The sequence below is a fragment of the Dasypus novemcinctus genome, chromosome 11 (assembly GCF_030445035.2).
Source record: "Dasypus novemcinctus isolate mDasNov1 chromosome 11, mDasNov1.1.hap2, whole genome shotgun sequence".
NCBI classification, from domain to species: Eukaryota; Metazoa; Chordata; class Mammalia; order Cingulata; family Dasypodidae; genus Dasypus; species Dasypus novemcinctus.
In genome coordinates this window covers 123,907,668-123,916,377 of record NC_080683.1, presented here as the reverse complement: position 1 = coordinate 123,916,377, position 8,710 = coordinate 123,907,668, and positions in this window count along the sequence as shown.

Here is an 8,710-nt window from a genome sequence, read left to right as displayed (position 1 = left end):
GAGAACACAGCTCGGGGGCAAAGGCAGCCCCCCAGCGGCTCCCGCAGAGCCCACTTACGGGCTGCCGAGGCTGGAGCCGTGGGGCACACCCGGGACGGGTTCCCTGAAGGAAGCGGTCGTGCTTCCAATTTCCACGGAAGAGCCGGGGAGGAACTGACGAGAAGCCTCCGAGGACCGCGTGGATTTTCCTGTGCTTAGTGGGGCGATGCTGGTGAGCGGTGGCGCCCCGGGGTGTGCACGGGGCAGTCCTGCGGGGGCCTGCGGGCGCGGCCTCGGGGTCCGCAGGCACCAGCTGCAGCTCGCCTTCCCTGCGTGCTCTGAAGGCGCAGCCCCTGTTCTTCCGCTGCCTTTTCGGGAATTGTGCTGGCAGGAGTTTCCCACAATGCCCTGCACAAGCGCCTGGGTGCGTTAACCACAGGGAAGATGGCGGCCTCGGGCCAAGGACCGTCAAGCACGCAAGTCCTGCACTGCGCGGTGCTTCATTAGATTGTGGTAAAAAATGGCTAATAGGAAATTCCTGTTGCAAGGGCCGCAGAATGGTCCTTGTTGGAAAGAGAAAAGCTCCTTTCGATATTTAAAGTGAAAATTAATTTACGGTCACTACACATCATCTTCTTCTTTCCATGAGACTCGGTGACTGAGGGCCCGCTGGGAGGATGACAGGCAGGCGAGCGTCACCATTTTCACGTGGAGTTGTTCCGTCAACAGGGAATCAGATCCGGCTTGCCTTTGAGTGGCGGGGTGAGCTCGGCGGTGCTGGAATTGGTCAGCCTGTTAGGATGGCCCCAGTGGAGTCTTGGAGACGCTTCCCCTTGGTTACTGCAAAGTCAGATGCAGAACTTCTGGAAACCCGCGTCCTTCGGGGGTGTGACCTGATTGTTTAGGGAGAACCCTGTACCCACGCGCCCTCTCGCTGCTCCCGCCGGCGCTCTCCTCGCAGGCCAGAGGCTCTGAGCGTGGCGTCCCACCCTAAAGGAACGTCAGCGCTCATGGCTTTTCTACTGTTCAAGTCACATGTTCTGTCCCTTTCAGTTTGGCCCCAAAAATGAGTTTATGCCCGTAAGTCCTCTCATTAGTCTCTCATGAGCCCACCCCCACTACCCTACTAAAATTGCTCTCTCCAAGGTTTCTGAAGCTCTGCCAATCAGTCGGCACGTCTCCTCTGCTCAAGCTCCCTGTGTGCGCTGGACATCTGTCCATCCCTGCTGCACTGCCTTCTTCAGGAAGCTCGGGGACCCATGTCCTTGTCCACCTCAAAGCCCTGCTCCGCTCAGGGCAGTTTCGCTCCAGCCTGGCAAATCCGAGTGCATGGTTTGAACAGCCCATTTTATTCCTCAAATGTCATGTTATACTGGAAGAGTTATGATTACAGGTCATTTTTATCAAAATTATGACAACTGCACATCACACAACTCAGTGTCATTACACTTTGTGTCTCTGTGATGCTCCACCTGAGTTAAAGTAGAAAAAACATTGAGGCCCTAAACGCACATAGTTCACGTCCACGTTATCATGAGCTCGCTGCCAGGCTGAGTTCATGAATATAACTGGGCATTGTACTGTCTTCGTCCACATGATTGTACTCTTCCAGGAATCTCTTGCTCAGGAAGATAAAAGTTGCAAATGAATGTACTGCTTATTCCAGGGAGTTAAAAACACAGCATTTAAATGAGCATCAAGGGAAGTGGATGTGTCTCAACTGACAGAGCATCTGGCTATCTATGGAGGGTCCAGGGTTCGATCCCCAGGGCCTCCTGACCCACGTGGTGAGCTCATGCAGTGCTGCTGTGCGCAAGGAGTGCTGTGCCATGCAAGGGCGCCCCCACGGAGGGGTGCCCACGTGCAAGGAGTGTGCCCCTCGTGAAAAAAGTGCAGCCCGCCCAGGAGTGGCACCGCACACACAGAGCGCTGACGCAGCAAGATGACGCAACAGAAAAGAGATGCAGATTCCTAGCGCTGCCTGGTAATACAAGCGGACGCAGAAGAACACACAGTGAATGGACACAGAGAGCAGACAATGGGGTGGGAAAGGGAGAGAAATAAATACTTTAAAAAAAAAAGCATCAACCTGGTCACCTCTCCACTTGATGGCATCACACATCTGGTGGCTCCACAAAGCTCCTCACCGCCCCGGCTCCTCACCGCCCCGGCTCCTCACCGCCCCGGCTGCGTTCGCAAACCTAAACTCGCGCGTCGTGGTCTTCCCGCTCTCAGCAAGCCGCCGCGCTGGCCCAGCCTAACCGGGACTCGCACGCCTCCTGGGTCTCCTGACACAGCCCTCCCCCGTCCAGGAGCCGCGAGGAGGGCCCCCTCCCCGTGAGGAAAGCAAGCCCAGCCGGGTCCATCCACGGCTGCTGGGTGGAGCCAGCTCCGGTCCAGGCTTCCTCACTGCAGCGGCCCCAGACCCTTCCTTGGAGATAACACTCCTGAGGCCTGCAAATTCTGCAAGTGCAAATTCTTAGCCTTTGCTCTCCACCCCCAAACTACTGAATCCAAAACTCTGGGGGGCAGTTACCAAATGCTGAGCTTGACTCGTAGGCATTGGAACCCATTTCAGACTTTTATCCTTGGTGCACCTAAGCACGGACAAAACGTCTGTCTCTGCCTGGTTGTCATTGCTCTACGTTCACAAGAGGAAAAGCTCATAGCAAAGAGGAGGGGCACGGGTGCCCCAAGGCCCCCCAGCAGGCAGGACCTCACCCGGGCACCGCCCGCCCTGGGAGCCTCTGGCCCTGCGCGCTCTGTCCAGGGCAGCTGAGCTGGGAAGGTCTCCTCTCCGAGCCGCTCCATCCTCTGTGAGCAGCCAGGGTGCCTGGTCGGCAGGCAGCGCCCGGGCCGTGAGGCGCAGGGACAACTCGTGCCAGACCCCAGGCTTGCCTCAGTCCACATAGAGGCCCGCACGCCTCAGGGCCCACTTCCACGTCTCCCACGTTGTATTAGTCAGCCAAAGGGGTGCTGAGGCAAAATACCAGAAACTGGTTGGTTTTTATAAAGGGTATTTATTTGGGGTAGGAGCTTACAGATACCAGGCCATTAAAGCATAAGTTACTTCCCTCACCAAAGTCTATTCGGAGCAAAATGGCTGCCGACGTCTGCCAGGGTTCAGGCTTCCTGGGTTCCTCCCTACCAGGGTCTTGCTTCTCTCTGGGTTCAGGGTTTCTCTTTTCCCAGGGCTTGCTTCTTCCTGGGCTCAGGGTTCCTCTCTTCCTGGGGCTGGCTTCTCTTTCCTCTGTGAGCTGACTTCCTGGTGCTCCAGCTTAGGGCTTCAGCATCAGACTCCAACATCAACAACCCTCACGTCAAAAACTCCAAGTCTTTCCTTCACCATGCCTTTTATCAACACCCTAATGACGTGCCCCAATCAAAGCCCTAATCATAACTCAGTCATGCCCAGGTAGAGATCAGACTACAAGCATAATCCAATATTTGTTTTTGGAATTCATCAATGAAGTCAAACTGCTACACACGTATTTACACAACTGCAAATCATGAGCTTGACTTTCTCAATGGCATAATTCACTGAGGGTGATTTATTGATTTATTTACTTTGTCAATTCACTGTGTGTTCTTCTGTATCTGCTTGTCTTCTCTTTAGGGGGCAATGGGAACCAATTCAGGGACCTTCTGGAGTGGGAGAGAGGTGCTCAATTTCTTGTGCCATTTCAGCTCCCTGGTCTGCCGTGTCTCTTATTGTCTCTCCTCTGTGTCTCTTTTTGTTGCATCATCTTGTGCCAGCCCTCCGCTTGGACCAGCTTGCCATGTGGGCCAGCACTATCCTGTGTGGGTCAGCACTCTGCTCAGGCCAGCTTGCCTTCACCAGGAGGCCCCAGAAATCAAACCTTGGACCTCCCATATGGTAGACAGGAGCCCAATCACTTGAGCCATATCCACTTCCCTGACTGAAGGTGATTTAGAGTTGCAGTGCACTCTAGAGAACTTTTGATAAAATCAAAATTGTTAATTTGAGAGGCACCTCAGAACCAAAAAGGAACAAAATGTCAAATAGTGAATTGTCTGCGTATTTTGATTGGTATATGGAAGTGTCTAAAAGAGATTCAGATTCCAAAGGTGTTTCGTGGCCAAAGCAAAAGAAAATGTGAACACTATGTAATTAAGACATTTGCAAAGGAATGGAGAATAGTTGAGAAATATACAATCCAGGGGTCCCAGATCTACACCAATTAAATGTTAGTAGAAGCTCAGCTACAAAAACTTCAGAGGATAAGACAAGAATTTGATAGTTTTATGGAAAAAAAACAGCGTGATGTTCCCACTTCAGTCATTCTGTATGGGAGAAAGGAACCTTTTAAAATTAAATTATTTTTAATTGGGGCAAAATATACACAACAAAGATCATGTTAACCACTTTAAGTGGACAACTCTTTGACATCGAGTACACTGACAATACCATGTAACTTTCACCACGATCTACTTCCAGAATATTTTCATCATCCCAAACCAAAACTCATACTCTTTAGCAATAACTCCCCACTCCCCTTTCCCACAGCCTGGTGACCACTGTTCTCCTTTTTCTCTCCATGACTTTGCTTATTCTAAGTATTTCACATGAGAGAAAGAATGCCATACTTGTCCTTTCGTGTCTGGCTTATTTCACTCAACACGATGTCTTCAAGGTTCAACCCTGTTGCAGCATGGAGCAGCTCTTCTCCTCTTTTTATGGCTAATAGTCCACTGTACGGATAGGCCACATTTGTTTATTCATTCATCTTTTGATGGACACTCGGGTAACTTCCATCTTTTGCCTTTTTTTGGATAAACTTTCAGTGAACATGGTTATACAAATACCTGACTTTTTGCTTTCAATTTTTGGGGGTATTATCGCTAGAAGTAGAATTCTTCTGGCTCATAGGGAACTCTATATTTAACTTCCTGAGGAGTCACCAAATTGATTTCCACAGTGGCTACACCATTTTGCATTCCCACCAACAACGTACTAAGGTTCCTATTTCTCCACATTCTTACCAACACTTATTATTTTCTGTTTTACCTTTTTAATAGAAGCCATCCTAGAAGGTGTGACAAGGTTATCTCATTGTAATTTTAATTTGCATTTCTTTAATCGCTAATGATGTTGAACATCTTTTCATATACTAATTGGTTATCTGAATATCTCCTTTGTAGAAATGCCTATTAAAATCTTTAGCATGTTTTTTAAGTGGGTTGTCTTTCTGATTTTGAGTTGTAGGTGTTCTTTATGTTTTTGCTATTGAACACTTATCAGATATATGGTCTCCAAATATTTTCTCCCAGTCTGTAAGTTGCCTTTTCACTTTCTTGATAATGTTCTTTGAAGCATAAATGGTTTTAATTTGGATGAAGTCCATTTTACCTACTTTTTCCTGTGTTGCTTGTGTTTTCATAAATCCATTGACCACTATAAGGTCCTAAAGATATTTTTCTATGTTTTTTGTAAGCGTTTTGTAGTATTCCTTTTATATTGAGGTCATTGGTCCATTTTGAGTTAATTTTTGTGTTTGGTGAGAGGGAGGGGAAACATTAATTCTCTTGCATGTGGATACCCAGTGGTCCCAGCTCAACCTGCGGAAGAGATTATTACTTTTCCATTGAATGAACCTTGTCGAAAATCAACTGGACCTAGATGTTTGGGTTTATCTCTGGACCATCAATTTTATTCCATTGGTCTACATACATCCTTATGCCAGTACCACACAGTTTTGATTACGCTGGGTAGTCTGTTGTGAAATTGAAAAGTGAGTCCCTCAAATTCATTGTTTTTTTTTTTTTTTTATTTGTTTCATTATTGTTTTGGCTATTCAGTTCCCCCTTTCAATTCCATATGAATTTGAGGATAGGTTTTTCTATTTCAGCAAAAATGGACATTGGAATTTTGATAGAAATAGTGTTGAACTTGTAGGTTGCTTTAGGTAGTATTGCCATCTTAACAATATTTAGTTATCCAATCCATAAATATGGAATATATTTCCATTTAACTATGTCTTATTTTTTTTCAGCAATGTTTTCTAGTTTAAACTGTACAAGTACTTCATCTCTTTGATTAAATTTATTCCAAGGCACTTTATTCTTTTGGATGCTATTGCAAATGGAATTGTTCTCCTGATCCCCTTTGCAGATTGTCATTACTGGTATAATGAATCCTGCAACTTTGCTGAATTCATTTATTAGTTGTAGTACATTTCTTATGGATTCTTTGGGATGTTCTATAAGTAAGCTCATGTCATCTGCAAATGGGGATAATATGACTTCCTTTCCAATTGCCTTTTATTTCTTCCTTTTGCCTGACTGTAAAAGACTGTAACTTTCCATACAATGTGGAATAACAGTGGTGACAGTGGCCGTTCCTTGTCTTGTTCCTGATCTTAGGGCAAACCACTTCAGTGTTTCACCATTGAGTATTATATTTTCTGTATGTTTTTCTTAAATTCCCTTTATCATGGTAATAAAGTTCCCTTCCAGTCCTAGTTTTCTGAGTGCTTTTATCATGGAAAGATGTTGGATTTTGTCAAGTGTTTTTCTGCCTCAAGTAAGGTAATCAGGTGCTTTTTCCTCATTCTATTAATGTGGCGTGGCAGTCTGAAGCTTTTGTAGACCCCAGGAAAAGTCATGTTCTTGGAGCTAATCCATTCCTGTGGGTGTGATTGGAAGGGTTCCTTTAGGGGCCTTCGACTGGCTGGCTTCAGGGAGGCGTGCCCCAGGGTGGGTCTTGGTCCTCTTGCTGGAGTCCATTATAAAAGGAGGACTGAAAGCAGAGAAGCACAGAGGAAGAGCCACAGTGACAGGGAGAAGCCAGGAGAGATGAGCCAATGCTGCCATTGTGCCCTGCGCGTGCCTGACCACCCCTGGCTGAGAGGCCAGGCCCACGGAGAGACGAAGCTGAAGGCAATGAGGTCCCGAGGAGAGGGAAGAGGTGAGCAGATCAGCACTGGGCCCTGTCGTGCCTGACCGCCCACAGCTGCAACCTGGTGAGAGAGCATCTCTTAATGCCTTGATTCGAACACTTTCGTAGCCTCAGAACTGTAAGCTTTTAACCTAATAAATCCCTATAATATAAAAGTCTGTATACCTTTTAATATACTTTTGGATTCAGTTTGCTAATATTTTGTTGAGGATTTTTGCATGTATAATGATATGGGATAATGATCCGTAATTTTGTTTACTTGTGTTATCTTTTTCTGGCTTTGGTATTGGTAATGCTGACCTCATAGAAGGCATTAGGAAGTCATCCCTCTTCTATTTTTGGAAGAATTTGAAAAGTGTTGCTTTGCTGTTCAATCTTTAAATGTTTGGTAGAATTCAGCAGTGAAACCATCTGGTCCTGGACTTTTCTTTGTTGGGAGGTTTTTGATTACTGACTCATTCTCTTTACTTGTTATGTGTCTGTTGAGATTTTCTATTTTGAATAACATCAGAATAGGTAATTTGTATGTTTCTAGGAATTTGTCAATTTCATCTAGGTTTTCTAATTTGTTGGCATATAATTGTTTATAGTGCCTTCTTATAATCTTTTTATTTCTATAAGGTCAGTTGCAATGTTCCCACTTTCATTTCTGATTTTTGTTATGTGTGTTCTCTCTCCCTTTTTCTTTGTCAGTCTGGTTAAACATGTCAATTTTATGATACTTTTTTTTTTCCTTTTTATAAAGATACCCTTTATTTCATTTTTATTTTTTAGTTTCTCTCCCCTTCCCACCCCCCTTAGTTGTCTGCTCTCTGTGTCCATTCGCTGTGTTTTCTTCTGTGACCGCTTCTATCCTTATCAGCGGCACCGTGAATCTGTTTCCTTTTATTGCGTCATCCCGCCGTGTCAGCTTGCCGCACGTGTGGCGCCATTCCTGGGCAGGCTGCACTTTCTTTTGCACTGTGCGGCTCTCCTTATGGGACACACTACTTGCACATGGGACTCCCCCATGTGGGGGACACGCCAGCGTGGCACGGCACTCCTTGCGTGCATCAGCACTGCACATGGGCCAGCTCCACACAGGTCAAGGAGGCCCGGGGTTTGAACCGCGGACCTCCCATGTGGTAGACGGACGCCCTATCCATTGAGCTAAGTTCACTCCCACGATACTTTTCAAAAATACCCACAACTCTATTGTTTTCCTATCCCTTATTTCATTTATCTCTATTGTAATCTTTACTAATTTCCTTCCTTCTGTTAACTCTGTGTCTAGTTAGCTCTTCTTGTTCTAATTTCTTTAAATATGAAGTTAGGTAAATGATTTGTTGTCATTCTTCTTTTTAAATGTACACATTTAGACCTATAAATTTCCCTCTGAGCACTGCCATGGCTGTATCCTGTAAGTTCTGTTGTGTTTTAATTTTCATTCATCTCAAGATATTTCCTAATTTCCCTTATGATTTCTTCCTTGACCTATTGGTTGCTTAAGAGTGTGTAGTTTCATTTCCACGTATTTGTAAATTTTCCAGTTTTCCTTCTGTTCCTGATTTCTAGCTTTATTCCCATTGTGATTTGAGAAGATACTTTGTATGATCTCAATATTTTAAATGTATTAAGATTTGATGTGTGGCCTATCACGTAGTCTATCCTGGAAAATGCTCCATGTGCACCTGAGAAGAATGTGAATTCTGTTGTTGGATGGAGTGCACATATGCCCATTAGGTTTAATTGGTTACTAGTGATGGTCAAGTCCCTCTTTCTTTTCTCTTTAGATGTTCTCTCAATTACTGAATGTGTTTACTGAAGACTGGA